This window comes from Thunnus albacares, chromosome 11 (assembly GCF_914725855.1).
Source record: "Thunnus albacares chromosome 11, fThuAlb1.1, whole genome shotgun sequence".
NCBI lineage: Eukaryota > Metazoa > Chordata > Actinopteri > Scombriformes > Scombridae > Thunnus > Thunnus albacares.
The window spans coordinates 25,941,306-25,960,225 of NC_058116.1; the positions used below are offsets into that span (position 1 = coordinate 25,941,306).

General features: G+C 39.4%; 1 protein-coding gene and 1 long non-coding RNA gene across 10 annotated transcripts in view; one reads left to right on the top strand and one right to left on the bottom strand.

Moving 5' to 3' along the window:
- Positions 1-18,920, top strand: part of pcbp3 (poly(rC) binding protein 3) — a 76,036-nt gene that overhangs the window by 19,320 nt on the left and 37,796 nt on the right. For 7 of the 9 annotated variants that reach the window (XM_044365230.1, XM_044365231.1, XM_044365234.1 and 4 more), the window contains exons 2-5: positions 9,413-9,493; positions 9,645-9,710; positions 13,713-13,818; positions 14,115-14,253. The gene's annotated coding sequence lies outside the window, so the exon portion shown is untranslated. Of the gene's footprint in view, positions 1-7,557; positions 7,662-9,209; positions 9,319-9,412; positions 9,494-9,644; positions 9,711-13,712; positions 13,819-14,114; positions 14,254-18,920 lie in introns of those variants that run through there. The other 2 variants (XM_044365226.1, XM_044365227.1) reach the window with 2 other exon arrangements.
- LOC122991836 overlaps positions 2,806-18,920 on the bottom strand; it is a 31,547-nt gene continuing 15,432 nt past the window's right edge. Inside the window, exons 2-3 of the long non-coding RNA XR_006405918.1 lie at positions 17,397-17,461; positions 2,806-2,892 (exon numbers count right to left, since the gene is read on the bottom strand). This is a non-coding gene — a long non-coding RNA (uncharacterized LOC122991836). The remainder of the gene's footprint in view (positions 2,893-17,396; positions 17,462-18,920) is intronic.

The following is an 18,920-nucleotide window of genomic DNA, read 5'->3' on the forward strand; positions in this document are numbered from 1 at the left end:
GGAAGTGCAGTGTCCAGCGCGAGCTCATTATAGCCGATAAATTATTGAGAATTATTGAATTATTAAATATTGACGAAGCGTTTCTATTTTAACTGGCGCAGCTTTTCAAGCATACACAGCACTGGTTTAGCGACCCAGGAACCTCACAGACTTATTGCATGCGTTGTAAATCTTCTCACGTGATGCTACTCAGCCAATCAAATCTGCGCATTTCACTAAACTTTACGACTTGAGTCAGTGAGATAAACACACACACACACACACACACAGGGGAGAGACTTCCCATGGGCAGTTCAAAACCAATATGTCTCATATATTCAGAAACCGTGGCGATTGTGAAGCTCCGCTAGGAGACAAAGCACAAACCTTTTGAGCAAACATATGCACTCGAATCCAAACTGAACGCACAGGAAAAAAAACAATCTAAGAGCCCAATATGATCAATCCACTTTATTTTAAGATGCACGTTTTTTTCAAATGCTCTCGGTTATGTATGCTATTTTTAAATGCAGCCCTTATTTTACTTGAAATAAGAAAACACTTATTTACTATACTTATTATTCATAACATCTGTGTATATACTCATTCACACCTCACATCAACAGTATTAATTTATCTATGTGTTGAAGCAGCAATACCGGAGGCCCGTTCCGAACAGGCATGTTGTGAACGGGTTAGCTTTTTATAAAAAGGCCAACAAATCCTACTCGGTTCACCCAGTACGGATGTCAACACCATCAGACTAGAACCTTCATCTTATAGTCTTTCTCGTAGACTAACAACAGTCAGCGACAGACAGTCAACTGTCAGTGTCTTAATACTTTCTGACAGCACAGTGTACATGCAAGTGTGTCAATGCAGGATCTAATAAGAGGAAATATGCATAAGGAATATAGGAAGATAAAGAGACTTGGCTGACATGTGAATCACTTCTGTTCCTTTTTCATTGACAGGCACCGAGCCACACACACTGACAACTGAACATTAACATCAAATCACATTCATGCAAGTGTACAGCACGGCCATTATAACCTGACACTTATTACTATGGCTGTGTCCGAAACTCTCTGCTGTTGACCTGATGCGTTTCGAGCAAGCGCTCCGACTCCATAAATCTGTCTTTCAGGAGCAGGACCACACCTCAAACATTCCTCTTCCTGTCATATGTCTATAAACACCTTCCCGCCCCGTTCTATTCTCGTTTTCCATGCTCCACCCACCCTCCCTCCCTCCCTCCCTCTTTTCTCTATCAGCTCTCATAGGGTCCCCCTGGCTGTCTGCCAAACCCGGAAGCCATGGTAGAAGCCTTCCTCACACCACGGCCGTCATCCTGCTCCGTCGTTCCCATTTGCCAGTCACCACTCATGTCATATTCAATAAACAGTCTACTCACATCTCATTTGATAGTCTGGTCCTTGCTCGTGAACAGATGATCTTAATTGTAAGATGAGTGCTCTCCTTTACATACCGTGACAGGCCAGAGTGAATTATAAACTCACTTGGAAAAATGAGCTGTTAGCTGACCCTGGTGCAATAGTTAAACATAGTTCATGCATAGTTTCTTTGTTGGGGATGGGAGCTGGTCAGCATGAGACCAACGTGCTGTCTGTGCATTCATCAGCACTTGAGGTCAATGAACAGCAGTCTAATTGACCTAATTGATTGACTATTTCTGTGCCTGCAAATGAGTACAAGCATGGGAATAGATTTAGGTATGGACAACATCAAGGTGTTGCTGAATTGTCCCTACTGAGCAGAACATTGTTACCGATCTCAAATAATCTGGCTGTGTTCATTCCACACAATGTTAACGGTAAGATCTCTGCAGAGTTAGTAGGTTTGTGTATCAGTTTGTGCTCAGACATGCTGTTCAATTAAACTACTTTATTACTGTTGGTGAAAATTCCTCCTAAAAGCAAATTAAGACATAAAGAAGAACCAAAGTGTCACTAACAGTTATGCTAATTAGCTATTAGCTAAAATGTTCTATAATCAATCCAAACATTAATCTTTGAAATCAGTGGTGAGAAATATTTACTATTCAATACCATCCCTCTCCTTTTCCATGAGTGGATTGAGAGCAGAGTTATTATTGCATGTGTTGTCATTCGGACATGAACATTATTTATAAGCCACAGCTTGTCCGACTGATCTGTTTGTGACTGTCAGGCATCATTTAATTATCAGCAGCAGCCTGAGCAGCACAGAGACACACAGACAAGTGAGCTGCAGCCTCTCAGGTGAGCTCTGATGTCACAGTGAAAGATCTAGTTATAGGTTCAGGAGTTGAATGAAAAATAATACAAACAGAAGTTTTTGAGATGATTTAAAGATAGGTTTGGCTCTGTCATGACACTCTTGAGTTGTGTCGCCCAAATCCACAAACTGAAGGAAGGACAGAATCTCAGCTGAGAAAAATTCATGATACAAGTTCAGTTTCAGTCAACAAATACATGTTCAGTTTGCAGTCAGGCTCCTAATGCATGTGCACACATGTGCCTATAAAAGAGAAATAGATATAGAGCAGGTGCACATACACAATTATTTTGTCCGTCTGACAAAAATGTCCCTACCAAAGTAAAAACCAAAACTACACACCCACACCCACAATATGTGGCTGAGCATCTCAACACACCTGATCGCAAAGCCCAGTGTGCATTCTAAAGAGAGCCAATGTGCTTATAAATCACTGGATGCCTAGAAGTATGTACTCTGTGCCGGGGGGGGGGGGGGGGGTGTTTCCCTGAACATTTCCCATACATCAATTCCACAGCAGTTTTCTGAATAACTCATAACCATACCGTACTTCTCTGCAGAGCTGTTTTCAGTTTTCTGCCTGCCTTTGCGTTCCGATCCAGAAATGCCGTCACTGGTGAACCCATCTCATTTAGTCTTAAAAAATACAAACAACAAAATTTGCCTTATATGATTTGTTTTCTTTCTCTGTAACATTGTAGGTACTTTTCTGTACTGTGCATACTTTCAAATGATCACATTTTATTTATAAGAAAAGAATCATGATACATTAACAAATTTTTCATGTCCCTAATATCCATCTTCTTGTGCTGTCAGGTTCACAATGTGTAGAACTTTTCCACCAAAGAAGGACAATACATCACAATGTCAGTCATCAAAATCAGAGTTCAAGATGCTAATATAAATGACTGCATAGTATTTGTTGATACTGCAGAAAACTGCATGCTGTTGGCAGTAATAAACCACATACATTATATTGTATAGTTGAATATAACTTGCATGCATTGATATAAAGCCAAGAGTCCAAACAATATATCACACTTCACTTCATCTTGATACTCTCAATGATTATTCTCAAAGTATTAGGTAAACTCTGTTCCTGGATAGGATGAAATGCACAGTGTAAGTTGTGCATTATTCCATTATTACTTATATGAACATGGTTATATATAGAGCTGTAATCCAGAAACAGACTGGAACAAAAACAAACAAAATACGTAAAACTGGACTGTACTGGTCCAAATCAACCCTGGAGTTGTTGTAATGAATCTGCTTTTACAAAAACTTCTGGTATAAAATGATACTTAAAACCTGATGCATTGTGCAGGCCTGCCACTGCCCTTTAAGAAGCTAAACATGGCAGAGGTAAAACAGGTAAAATTATTTGTTGTTAGGTCATTTAAAAAGGGCAAACCTATGACTGTGACACCATGTTGAAAACCAAAACACACCTTTACATCGTTACACCATTTACTCCTTGTTCTCAGCTCCCTCCATGCTGCAGGTATTTTGTTTTGCTATTTAATCTCTGAAAGTGTGAAAGACTATAAACTGGATGATGTTACACTGCTTAAAAGTCATTTTTTGACCTCAGAGTGCAAATCAAAGTTCAACAAAGTTTCTGTGAAGGCTTAAAGCACATTTATTATTGTATAATGTACTTTGTATAATAGTTGTAGAGTTGGCTTGATGCTGAAGTTTTCATATGTTGTTCTTTTACTGACTTTACAGCGTCAGTGTTGGGCATTTCTGACAAAAAAAAAACACCTCTGAAGCAAAAATCCCTGAAATGCAGCAGTCAAGAAAGCTGATGCTCACCCTCCAATAAATATAGCATGACTAATCCCTCCTCACAAACGGCAAAGCCTAGTCATCTTAAACAAAATGAACGGACCCACTCTAAATTTCTTCAAAGCAAAGCAGCATTTGCCACAACTCAGACTTGACTGATGGAGCTACATTTCTCTCTGTAGCACACGGGGTTAACTAAACAAGCTATTTCAGCGTAGAGGCATTTGCTGAAAAAGCTTGATGGAGCCAGCTAAGCTCCTGTGATTGGCCTTTGTGTGTGAAAATGACCACTTAAGTGCTGTGCAGCCACTCCTGAGTGTGTTTGTATGGCATAAGCATATCCTGTGACTTTTTGCTTGCTTACTATTGGCATGTGGTTTGTGTGCGTCCTTGAGAATGGATTGGTGTGTGCGTGTACATGCTCACCGGTGCATTTGTAGGTGTTTTGCAGAGTGTGCATGTGTGTGAGAGAGTACATCTGTGGTTTTCTTATGTCCTGTTTTGTTGGTGGTGGTCCTGTATGGTGTGCTAGCATCACTTTTAACAAGATCTTAGTGCCCCATGTAAAAGAAAAAAACTGAATCACTGCAGTACAGCAGCTTTTCACTGATTCACTCAGAAAATTCCCTGAAACAAAAAGTGTCCATAGACAAATTATCATCTCAATTTCATGTGATGTGTTATTTTCTTATTGGGATATTTAGATAATGCCCCCAATCACATCACTTATTTATAATGCAATCACAATAGCATTAGGAAATTGATCTTTTTAACATTTTGGCTTCCGTCCAGCACACTGAATTAGATATGAAACAGTGACTATGAGGTTTAAGTGTTGCCTGTCAGCTTTTAAGGCGGTACCATTCATATTACTGGTAGCCATTTTGATTCTTGTACTTTCCTGTTCTCCTGTGCATTTGATTAGTTCCCTTTTATGGTGTTCAAAGTGTATTGGATTGTTCTAGTTTGTTTCTATTGTGTCAATACACGTTTATGATTATTTATGCCATTCAAAAGTTTGGACACACCTTCCCATTTACTTGAATGAGAGTTTATCCAATCTTTGTAGAACTTTTGACTGGTACTGTATGTTTTTAAGTGAAGCATATTGAATCTTCCCCTAGAATTAAATGTGCTATATAAATAAAGTTTGCTTTGGATTTTGCAGTGTTACAGTTTGGCATCCATGCTATTTCACAAAGGAAACGTGATGAGCTCTTAAAGGATCATTCCGGTTAATTACAACTTGGGACTTATTTTGATAGCTCTGGCCATCAGTTATAATAACATTGTGCTCACCAAAGTCATTGCAGATATTGGTGAAATTGCTACAACAAAGTCCAACAGGGTAAGGAACATGAGTTGTCAGATGTTTTGTGAAGTTTTGCCAAGTAAAAGTGAGTGCACCCAAAGTGTAGGTAATAATACTTTGCTACACAGGAAAACTATGAAACAAGACATCAAAGTTGGTCTATAAACTTCAGGTTACGATGGATAATTTGGGGTAATTATTTAACCATGACACCTGACAGGCGACCAAATGAAACGGACTGTTACCTTGATTAAAATAATGAATTTCTATGGATTTGAACATTGTTGGAAACATTTGGGGTAATGTTAGTACACACCTCACACCACCGTTAATGAAGAACGGTTAAATGTGAAGCCTGCACTTTATTGCAGTCTTTAATGACAAATAAAACATGGGAACGGGCCATTCACAATGTAGTGTTATCTGCTAGTTCCTGTATAGTTCCTAGTGGACTTACTGTGACACACCATGCATTTGTGTCTATACTGAGACCAAATTAATCTAGCCATTTACTACGGTGGCCCCCACAGACAAAACACATAAAAATGCAAAAGCACTGATATAAAGAAAAATGTGCTTCAAAAGCAAAAATGCTATAAAATGCAGCAAATACTAAAACACATACAAAACATTCCTGAGTGCTACTCCACAAGGGGCCACACACACATTGAAGGGCACCTGCTAATTTTATGATTCAATTTCAATTAATTTGATTTATGATTCTAAACCGATTCTCGACTCATTAAAGCCTCTTCCAGGTCTTATTTGTGCAAGATTTTTAATTTTTTAATGACCATAAAAGTAATCAGCAGTTGATTTAGACATTAATATTAGCTTGCAACAGCAAATGAATGGCACCCAATGTGAGGCTGCCATTTGACTAATGGGATGAATGTAGGAAAATAGTGAAAATAAGGCAATATTAAGCACGAGTGGCGTCTGCCAGCTGCTCACCAGCATGTATGCCAAATAAGTTTGGCCTGCTTCCTTCTCATAACTCATGCTCATTAGTGTCTGAGTGAGTCTTCTACCTGCACTCATGAATGGCACAAGATCTACATTTTGATACTGCTCTTGGTGGCTTTTAAATATATATTAGACCTAATGTTCAAATTGTGATAAGCCACCGTCTGCTGAAGAATAAAAGAGGGTGCAACAAAGATCTCCATCTAGTGAAATTTGCATCTCAGTATGTGTGTGTGTGTGTGTTAGTTTTGCTGCTTATTTTCCCTTCTTTTGCAATGAATGTATATGGTAAAAAGCCTGTCTGACTTTACTTGACCTGTAGTTACAACTGAATAGAGCTCATTAAAATGCAGTCACAGATTTGAGCACTCAGTGCTGCCTGGTAGTCGGGTCCCACTGGTTGCCTATAATTTTTTTGGGAACACTTTACTTGAAGTCCTTGAATTTTGCATGTATGAGGAGTATAATGTGGTTATAAGCAGATATAGGGATGTTTTAAGTGGTAATTAATGTACAGCATTTTCTCAGCAATTATAATTTCTCCAAAGACGACATATTTTATATTATGACAACTGTCTTTTATTATATTAGCATTCTGTTTTAGGTTTAATTATCTGTTTATACTGTACACCAGCATCCAGTTATGGATGCCCACAGGAGGAGTTACATTTGTCATCAAATACAATACCAGTCAAAAGACAATTTCTCATTCAAGTAAAAGGGAAGGTGCGTCCAAACTTTTGACTGACACCTCTAAAAGAGACAAGATAAAATAATTTGTTCCTTGTTTTTACTTGAAACAAATGCTCTGAGCTCTGAGAAACCTGCATGGACTCAGATTTATGTGTTTGTGTACACCATAAAGATCATGTTCTGCAAGCACACATGGTAATTGGATTCACACATTCCAGTATATGGTCCTCTGCTGCCTCCACTCTAACTTTGCTTAAATGCTTCCCTGGTCTTTCTTGAATACTTGTGTGTGTGTGAGTGAGTGTGTGATCAAGAGAGACAGGGGGGGGGGGGGGGGGGGGGGAGTCCTTCAGCAGACGGGGTCAGTGCTCTAATCTGAGGAGGTGATGATATTGTGAGGATATTTAATGAGAGGATAAGAGCAAAAGCGAAGGGAGGATGAGTATTAGCCTTTTTAGATATCATTAAACATTAATACTGTCAGGAGACTGGAGCACACTGGGGTCCTTTTCATTGACTTTCATGCTGTGTGCTAACAGAGTTTCACCTCTGGGGACCTACGCACACCACCCACCCCTCAGTGCAGCGCTAAAGCTAAGGGAAGATCAGATCACCACCCCGCTTCTGAGGATGAGATTAAAGGGTATGTGTGCATATGTGTGTGCCTATGTGTGTGTGTGTGTGTGTGTGTGTTAATTGTAGACTATATAAGGTTATGCACTTTCTTTGGTTCCCTTTCTGTCTTTTGCTCATGGTGTATGATACACGCTTATTATAACTATTCTAAAACTATTAAAGTCCCTGTGGAGCTCGCATTTATTAAACTAATTCTTAATCCTGAGAGACACTTGAAATACTTTTCTACAGAATGTTTTTTTTTGTGTGTGTGTATTTCTTGCAGAGTAATGCTTGGAGCATCCAGAAAATTTCCATCCTTTGCTTTTAAGTCCAACTGAAACTAAAGTACATTTTTTGGTCTACTACAGCATACACAGGCATACATATCTGCTCCTGTAAATCACTTGTCATGTGCTCTCCTTTGACAATAAACTGGAAACTAAAATAGAGAAATGTATATTTAAATTCTTTGGGTTTCACTGTGGTTTTATATTAAATCGATGAAATGCCATTACTGTTATCTGCTTACATAGTTGGAGACCTTATTTCGATACAGTAAATCCAATCTTGAATAAAGCCATAACGTAGCGTTCGATCATAGGCGGAGCAAACGGTCACACTGAGCCTGACCGCATCCTGCTACACAACTCCAGAGCTACAGTCTCTGAACAACAACCCACATTGGCATTCCTGCTAAAGTCTCCTTCTTATCTAATGTACAAACATGAGCACTTGTACTGCACCTTAGCATGTCGAACAAACCGCCACCATTAAACAGCATGTAAACATACCTGCCAATATCACTTCAGACCCATTAGATGCTGGTTTGGTCGTTGCTCTTCAAAATCCCTGTTAGCGACACGCTGTGTCTGTCCATGACGTGTAGCTACAGCAGCTTGTTTACTTTGTCTCCATTCCATACGGTGGTACACTGGTAATCTGCCAGCTAATGTCAATCAAATACAACATCGATATGTCCCTCCAGCCAGCTGAGACAAAAGGAGCATTTGTGATATTTCCCAAAAGACCATTTTTTTCATTATAATATCACAAAACTATTGACATTATAATTTTAAATACATGTTGATATTGTTTTTGACTGCAAAGAGTGATGATTAAAAGTAATTTCAGTTGGACTTTAAACTAATATGTAAACAGTGTCTTCCCCATACTTTTGTTCTTTAAATTGTATATAATTTGCCACTTTGTGATTTTGTGTGGATTGATCAATGTTTATGTATAAAACAGACTTCTTAGCCATCATTTAGAGGCCTGCTCAAGTTTCCTGAATAATGTTGTTCACAGGGTTTTCATTTTCAGTTGCACTTCACTGAGATATCATGACAAATTAAACAGTGTTAGAAACATTTATATACTTACATTTATATGCTCATATATTCTTATATATTCTATTGTAAATGGTATTACATCAACTTGTGTTTAGAAAACAAATCAGCAGCCAGTCATTAAAATCCAAGCTGCTTCTAACTGAATGGTGCACATCATGTGAAGCACCAACAGAGGGCAGTAATCCTCTTCTAAAGAAAAGTGGCTTGGCAGCACACACAGGAACTCACAACCTTGTGTACTGTGTGTGTGTGTGTGTGTGTGTGTGTGTATGTATTGAACAGAACAGCAGGGAGGGAGTTGGAATAAATGAGCCCATGTGCTCACACTACATGGTGGGTTATGGGCTGATGGCGATAGATGGAGCTGTTACTGTACAAAACTGAAGTCAACCTGAAACCAAAATTAATAAGTTCTTCTCATTCACAGGAATTCCTCTCCTCTCTTCTCCTCTCCTCTCCTCCCCTGGGGTGCTGTCTGCGAACAACTCAACTTCTCTAACTGCACAATGTAAGCTATATTAGAACAACTTTTCCACTAATGAATTACATTTTGGATAATTCAAAATTTAATACTTCACGGCCTCATTTCACGCAGCATGTTTTCGTTTGCAGATATTCAGCATAGCCTTTATAGCAGTATTTTTCTCTCTCTCTAACAGATCCACTGAGTCCAGTTCCACAATTCATTTGATCTAAATACACTTCTGCTGGCAAGGCGCAGCAAAGTAAGTGGTTTTGATAAATTTGATTTATCCAAACACATACAGCAAAGTGTGCAATGTTTATTCTCACGTCAGAAGATTTCATATGCGGCCATCGCATTCCACCAGCCAGTTTCAGCTTTCACAAATCACTCTGATGCTGTCACACTCACCATGTACTTGTGGAAACCTAGTCACGGAGCAGCCCTTGCAGTGGCGGATACAGAACGTGGCTAATGACTGGGCCTGGAAAAATCTGGATGGGCTTTAATTTTTTTTTTAAGCTTAGATATGTATAAAAATGATATGGGGGGGAAAAAAACTGGCAGACCGGTAATGAAATTTACTATGCCTAGTACTCATGTCAGAGTACCACAGGCATATCAATGAGCCAGTCAGATGAATGGCTATGTATACGTAAAAGAGGAAATAACATGATAATAACAGATCCAACACTGCATAACCCTTGTTACAAGAGTAGGTACAAACACAAATTGAACAACGAATATTTTGCAATTCAGAACTTCCTCACAGAAACTGCAATCATAACATGCCAGAATAAATAAAACACTGGCTTACCTGCAGCTACTATGCCTACATAGGGTGGAGTCTCCTGTGCTTTGAGTTGAAAAGGTTGACTATGTCATCATAATCTGAAATGTCAATAAGTTCTCTGTCAAAAGACAAAAGCGTCAAGCTGTTCAGGTGTCCAGTCAACAAAGATGATCTCAGACATGTCTGGATCCGGTTCATTGCGGAGAAAAGTCTTTCAACGCTGCAGGATGTTGGAGGGACCCTTTAAAATGGTCTTTCTCACCAAAAGTGGCAGAATCAGGTACAAAAGAGGCCGACGTTCTATGATTCCAGAAGTGTCCTCTTTAAACCAGCACCTCAGCTCCATTATCTGCCTGTCTAGAACACAGTGCCACAGAGACCTTAAATCATCATTACTCTTGACAGCCAAAGTTTTCCCCAATGTTGTGGTGACAACAGACTCGTAAAACTTTGAAGGCAGCCTGCGTTCACCAGAATGCAGTTAGCTATCTCAAGCTTTTCCATCAATTCTTCTGTCAATCTGAGCACTTTATCAAAGTCACTCTGTGAATCATCCCTGAAAGTCGCATATGTAGCTTTCAATGTGTCAAACAAAAATATACAGTCTGTTACAAAAAAATGTTGAGCTCTGCAACCCCTTTGTGGCAAAATCACTTTTGCAAAGCAATTTGAAAAATGGAACAAACATGAAAAGGAACTATTCCATCTGCATCTGCTGCAACAGCTGCACTGCGTCTATTTTAGTTTGTCCACTGGTTTCAGCATATTCAGCTAGAGCCTCCAGTAATTCCTCTAGCAATTGCAATCTTATGCACAACCTACATTTTGAGCTCCATCTAGTATCACATGATTGTTCCAGCTCCATACACTGATGGTTTGGATGCATCTCTTTTTGTATCTCCATGAACAGAGCGCGCCTCTGGGCCCTAGTGAAGAAGTTGTGTATTTGATTCACAATGTCAACAGCAGTGCAGAAGAGCAAAGCACTAAATTAAGCCGACAAAAATTGCGGTGTACAAAAACAACTTTTGAAAATGTTTCTCTGAGGAGAACCTGAAGGCCTCCCCTGTGCCCTGACATGACCGATACTCCATCGCAACAGAACTTGACACAGAGAGAAGGATCCAACTCGAGTTGTTGAAGGACCTCCACAATCTTCTGTGATATTCTCCTGTGCAGACAAATCCGCAGTTTCAACACAGCCCACTGCCTGTTCTTTAATGACCCCTCCATGAATGAATCAGATACAAACAGCAACAAGCTCACATTTGGCTTGATCTTTACATTCATCCACAAGTATGGCAAAATATTGTTCATACAGTTCAGCCTTGATTTAATGAAGCAGCATTGATGCCAGCAGCTCATCCTGAATGTGGTAGCTCATCAACGTGGCATTTCGTGGCAGTTCCTTCAGTCTATTTTCTGACATGAACTTGAATAGCTCCAAGAAATTACCTTTAGGGAGCACGTCCTTTGTTTCTCCGAGACGTTTCCAATTTTTGTAGCCATCTCTTATAAAAGTAAACTCTATCTGCATCTCCGGGAAAATGTCTACATGCTTTACAAAACACTAAGTCTCGTTCTTTATTATATTCAATCCATTTGAACTTTCCATATCAATGGCTGTTGAATGAGCGCGATTTCCCACCTACGACTGTAGCTGGGAATATTACCAGCTTTGGTTGAGTTGCTGGTTCTTCCATGGCTGATAGATCCAATGGTGACTCGACTGGCTCTATAGATGCTGGTGGCAATCAGTAGAGCGGAGCCTGCATGCCAACGTTAGCAAGAAGACTAGCATGACTCTCATAAGATGACGATGAAGATGTGGCCACTTCTCCTTCATTCCCAGAGCCAACAAATGTCTCACAACCATCCTGCTGCGATTCCTCTTTAGGCACGGCCTTGTCCAAACAATGCTTCATCCTCTAGACATGTTTTTTTTAAAAAGCGGCTCAAAGATAGCCATTTAGCCACAGTTCGATCTAGCTGCTAGCAACATGAAAACGCCTTCTGACAGAGCGTAACGTGATATAGCATAACATTAGTCACATAAGAGAGGAAGTCCTGGATATTATTAATTTTTAGTAGCTCCATATACTAAATTCTAAAATTTCTCAAGACAAAACAAACATTTAAATCTATTATTATTATTGTCATTATTATTATTATTACTACCATTTTTATTTTCATGAATCTAATAGGGAGGGCCAAGCTGTCAATCTGGGTGGGCCTGCACACATCCAGGCCCATCCATAGATCCTCTAAGCCCTTGTAATGCACATATTTAAATGCAAACGCAGGCACTGAATTATCAAGCATGTTCATCTATTATATAGAGGTTAAGCACAGGTGTCCACAGGCTAATTAGAATTTATAATGATTTGAAGCATGTGAATTTGTATGCATCATACGACAATTGTGAACACATTACAGTACACTTGTCTTGTCTTGTGTTTTGACTTAATAGCATATTGGTGCTTTGGTTCAAAATATCAATTTTGTTCTTAAATGGTTGTTATCTGAACCCACTCGTGAACAGAATATTCTCTCTGTACCTTTTAAAAGAAGATATGTAATGTGACGAAATCAATGATTTCAGATACAGTCTTAGAAGACAAGAACAAGGGATGGAAAGTAACAAATTATATTCACTCAAATATTCTATTCTACTATATTTGTAAACTTCTTGTATTTTACTTGAGTCTTTCTATTTTGTTAAACTGTACTTCAACTCCACTAATTCTGTAAGGGGAGTTCTTATGTTTTTTTAACTTTAAGAAAAAGTTCAACATTTTGGGAAATACACTCTATAGCAGAGAGTTGGATGAGAAGATCAATACCACTCTCATACATGTCCATTAAATATGAGGCTATACAGCCAGCAGCATGTTAGCTTAGCATAGCACAAAGAATGGAAACAGGGAAATGATTCACTTGGCTCTGTCCAAATTTAACAAAATCCACCTACAAACACTTCTATCTCACTGCTTTAATCCATACCAGAACTGAAGCAGAGAAATGCCAATTTGTAAATTTGGGGGGGTTTATATTCCAGACTATTTCTTGACTGGGGTGTTTTTAAATTTGTTTTTTGTATGGATTAAACAATTGAGATTCAATGTGTTACTTACTGAGCTTTAGAGGTGCTGGCAGGTAGTTAAAAGCAGCCATACTACAATGGAAAAATTCTTGATAACAAGCTACAGTCCTGCATTTAAATTTTTATATAGTAAAATATTACTAATGTACTTAAGTATTCAAAGTAAATTAACATTGTGAATTGTTTGGGTTTGCTGTCAGGAGGGGGTGAAAACTTCTGTTTCCATTTTGGGGGATTTTAACAATCAGATCCGCTTGAATCAACCTATACTTTAATGTGAAAAGACATATATTGTCATATATAAAAGACAAGTAACATGTTACCCAAATTTACCATGTTTTCCTGTCTTAACCCTGGGGTACGTTTAGGTGTATCAGCCAGACATCCAGTCTCCCCATTCTGCTGGAAGGCTGCCAGCCACAGGTCACATGACCTGGAAGAAAAAGACTAGGAGACTTTTGGGATCCCTCTTTGGTGAGACACACCTTATTTTTTATTGCTTGCACATACTATGAGCAACATGACTGATGGGTTGCTCAATTCTGATTGAAAGCAGGTGGTGAGAGAGGCTCAGTTTGCTTCAATATGTATTGATCCACCACAGAAGCACAGGCTTTGCCAAGAAAACCAATAAAATTGAACTGAGAACACTGAAAACCCATGGTGTTTACACAAAATACATGTTAACATACATTAAAAACACACACAAACTTGACAGAGCACTTGTTGTAACTCTTTTTTTGTGTCAAATATTCTTCCTGGGACTTTAGCATGGACTGGCTATCAACCTGAGGGGAAGTCCAAAGGCTGATGAACTGATTTGTGTCTGTGTGAGACCACATTGCTTGGTGTCCCGCCTCACTCTGGTCTCCTATATGACCTGGGAACACATCACCCAGAGCAAATCTGGTGAGTAACGTCACACATTTGATCTGTCAATGGTAAGGTAATGAAGGCTGTGCCACTGGCCTTGACATCCATCAGATGATGTTTTTTATCCCTCCCTCCTATCATATCATTTTGTTTGGTTTGGAAGAAAGGTAATAAGCAAATGTTTGCTCACCCTTTTTTTTTATAATCTCCTACCTCTTCTTTATATCCCTCCTTTCTGCCTGTCTTAGTCTGTCACAATACACGTCTAAAATGTACGTACATTCATGAGAACTCCAGATTATCCAGAGAAAACACGGTTTGGAGATTTGTTTTAACAGTCTCTGCTTTACAAGTTTATCCCCATGTAGAAACTTAGAATATGTCAAACAGCTTGTAACTGTGTAGGAAAAGCACAGCAAGTCAAATACCATTAGATTCTGGTACCATGTCTGGTAAATAATTAATGTGGGTACCTGCTGTGCAATCCATGTGTAAAATAATTTGTGTACATCAAAAACGTGCAGACTGCAAACGCAACACAGATATCCCTGTTGCTGATGGCCACTGGTATTAAACTGTAAAACAACTTTATACATTATAACAATTGAAGTGTCATGAGGGTTTTTAAAGTGACAGCAGCAAAACACTACTCAAAGGGTATTTTTGCAGTATAGTCAGTATAGCATTTGTCAATTCTGTCGATAGTGGCAACCAGCTCTGACTGCCAATAGCCTCTTTAATGTCAGCATGTGGCGTGCATGTCAAGCACAAATTAAGTGAGTGAATATCCAAGATCCAGTCCCCACTTATCTTGGGAACAGAAAATAGAAAAAAAAAAAAAAAAATCTGCCTCAACCACAGAAATACCATTCAAACCTCTCGGGAGGGCTGTCTCCTACACTGAAGTGAAAGAAGGTGATACACCCTGAAAATGAAGTTAGCAGCTCAGACGCAGTGTGCGCTAAAGATTGCTTTCAGATTGCTTTCATGATAAAATTCTGTGGAAATAATGAGGATTTATACAGTAGAAAAGCTTTAAAATCTATTTGGCCCACTCAGCCATAAAAATGTTATGCTCGGAGGATTACACTGAGAATTGCGTGTCGACTTGAATGCTAATGGTGACATCAGCCACCAGGGTTGGGAAAATAACATTTTTGTCCACCTGCCACTGTGGCCGGTGGATTCCCAAATCTATCAGCCACTCAATTTTTTCTTTGTTTTAACCGGCAGTGTGTAACTACATGTGAAAAAAAAAAAAAAAAGATCTACAATATTCAAGCAATAGGCTTTTTTATTTCATAAAGTAAATATTTTAATTCTTAAGGACAATACTGACATCCTCTCTTATACACACACTCACTCACACACATACAAACTGTGAACTGATGGAAGTCACATTTGACGAGTTGGGCCGATTAAACAAAAAAACAAAAAACATTCCTCCCCCGATCTTCATCCCCAATCCCAGTTTAACATCACTCCCGCTCGTCAGAATCAGATTCTGAAGTTTCAGTGGCGCTTTTTTGAGCTTTCCTCTTCCCCTCTAGACCAGATTCTAGCCTGATGCCTCAGCTGGACGACAGGGTTGGGGTCAAAATTAGGGCTTGAGACTAACTACGTCCTGTCGTCCCGGGGGCGGTAGAAAATGTGTTTGGGACGAATACAGATTTTTCCTGGGGACGCCTCCAGGATAAAAGGGGTTTTATATAACTATATATATTAGTGAAAGCAGCATCTCTAATATTCAAAGTAAATCATCAAAGAAAACACTCATATCAACAGGGGTGGATTTAGTGATTTGGGGGTTCCAGGCAAATTCTATCTTGCTTTACAAAGTAAAGAAACAACATTTTGATTTTGGGACAGTTTACATTCACTTTGGGACGGTTAAAATTGTTTTTTGGGATGGTGGTAAAAAAAAAAAAGTTAGTCTGGAGCCCCGGTCTAAATCCTCTATACAGGGTCAGCAGGTCACACAGGCTTCTTGATGTCAGACGGGACCTGCAGTCACTTTCCACTAACTTCATTTGATTGAAGCCTCTTTCACGGTCTGCTGTTTTTCTGTGTCTCCTTGTTAAAGTGTCAGAGTGAAACAAGCAGATTTGTGATTCAGTCTGTGTTGTGGAATGTCTGCTCTCGCTCTGTTTTGCTACTTTTATTTACCCGCCACCGTGGCTGCTTGGTCGAGCAAATTCACCTGCCACCACACAAAATCACCCCCATTTGGTGGTTGGTGGGTGCTGATTTCCAACCCTGTCAGCTACATACTGCACATGAGACTTTAGACTTAAAAAATTATTTTATGACATGTCATTATGACATCTATCAACAGGCTGGGGAGCCCTTTTTGTTGAGTAGAAGTCTACTGTAAACCATGGCTGTGGGAACATGATTTCAGTTGGGGCTGCAGGGGTGCTGATTATTTACACCCCTACCACAGTTTTGAGGTTATTAAATACTTGTGAGGGTCCCCCCACAGCAGAAACGATAAGTGCGTCCCCCCCATTAAGAGAGAAGCTGTGCACATTTACGCAAGAGGCACAGCAGGTTACTTCATTGATTATTTAAGTCTCCAGACGCACCAACAGGATCGGTCAGGATATACTGTTAATTAATGTGTTCTTCTATACATACAAAAGGTTACACACTAGGGGGTGTAACAGTACACAAAATTCACGCTTCAGTATGTAACTCGGTTTTGGGGTCACAGTTCAATACGATTTCAGTATGGCAGGAAAAAAAAGAAAAGGAGGAAAAGAAAATAACATTTTGGTCTTTTATTTTGAAAAATGTAACATCCAACAATGGCTCATTGGCCAAAACTATTACTGAAACAGTTTAGTTGTGATGCATTGGAAAAAGAAACAACCTTTCTGTTTCTTGCAAGGAGTCAGAACACCTGCTGACAGCTGTTTTATGCTGATTTATGGTCTAACTGTATATAAAGTAGTTGAAACTAGCTCCACATCCAGCAGCTACAACAGTAACATGCTGCTTATACACTGATGCTTCGGTATTAATAATCTAATGATGCCATATATAATATAGATAATATATGGAAAAATTTAAAGCCAGTCCATGAGAATTGCAACTGCCTTATTTGAGCTGGATTGAGGAAGAGACCTTGTGTGTTTGATGTTTGTATTCCCTACATGTTGTGTTTTATTTCTACTTACTGTAACTGGTGTGCTGTCTTGGCCAAGTCGACCTCGGAAAAGAGATTTCAATCTCAAGGGACTTCCTGGTTAAATAAAGTTTAAATAAAAAATATATCAGTCGGAGGGACCAAACCACTACTTCTACTTTCATACTTTTTACTACATTTTTCTCTCTCAGAACTGGTTCTTATGATGTGCCGCCTTGACCACGTCAGAAATCAAATGTTTTTATGGTTGTTCCAAATGGCTTCACTCAAAGGAAGAGTGAAAAGCCGACCATCACTAGAGAGGGGAAGGGGACAGTAAAACACCGTATTGTTTCACTACAGAGATAACAGAGCATATTTTAATAATAGAGGTGCACTCAGTCAGTGTTATGGTCTCTGGTTTGTCGTTCTGACAGCGAGGTAACAAGGCTACATTGGCTAAGATATGCACGGCGGCCACATATTCACACAAACACACCTGACAGACATAACAGCATCATTAATCAAGTGTATGGATAGAGGTACACTGGTACCTACATGGTCAGTAATGCTAAAAATGACACCTGAACCACACATGCACACACACAGATGGCAGACGCAGCAACATAAGCATAAAATCCAACCAAAGCTACACCCAATAAACAATAACACTGAAATAGGCAGCAGGCTGCTATAGTCCAAAATTGTAAATGAGCTTAATTTTGATGATTACAGCGGGAGACAACGGGGCTTGGTGTTGAACACTGAAATTATTTCATTATAGTCCAACGCTTCAGTCAGTTCTCTTTCAAAAAGGAGAGCAGGGACAAAGAGTTCAGTCTGTATGTCATCACTGATGCCCTAATGCCGGTTTTTATCCAACTGATGGATGAAAAGAGTCTTTCAACAGTACAGTTTGTTGCTGCTGCTGACAGGGAGAGGGCTGAATTAGCAGCCATGTACGTGTCGTTACTACTTGGCAGGAGTAGGTGTTTGGGTTAAGAACGATGGCTTGGAGGAAAGCAGCCATCCTCCTGATAAATCCTGAGCTCCATCAGAGCTGTGTTTTATTTCAGAAGCTAAAAGTTTAATTCTGTTTCCTCTGAAGAGTCCTGTCAAGTTGATAACTACATTTTTGCTGCTTAATTGTCCCACAGCTGCTGTGACTGTGCGCATGGAAACGTTTACAATTTCTAAAAACAGCCTCTCTAATCTTTAAAGTAAATCGTTAAAGAAAACATCCATACGTCAATACAACACACGATAAAGAAATCACCTGGAAAGCTTGCACTGCATGACATAATTTAAAAAGCAATATAGCCTACAGGGACCAGTAGATGAAGTATAATGTCCACAGTAAGCAGATGCGTCACATTACGGTTCTGTTGGGCTGCCGGAGACATTTCTAACCAGCATGTGTCAACTGGGTTCATAAGCCACGTGTCTTCCTACTCCACTATCTTTACGCGCAGGGTTTGTTTTTGCTGTACCGGCTCGCACATGACAAAAAAGATAAATTTTTGCTACAACACAAATGGGCCTATAGGTTACCAGCCACCTGGAGGCAGGTGTGCTG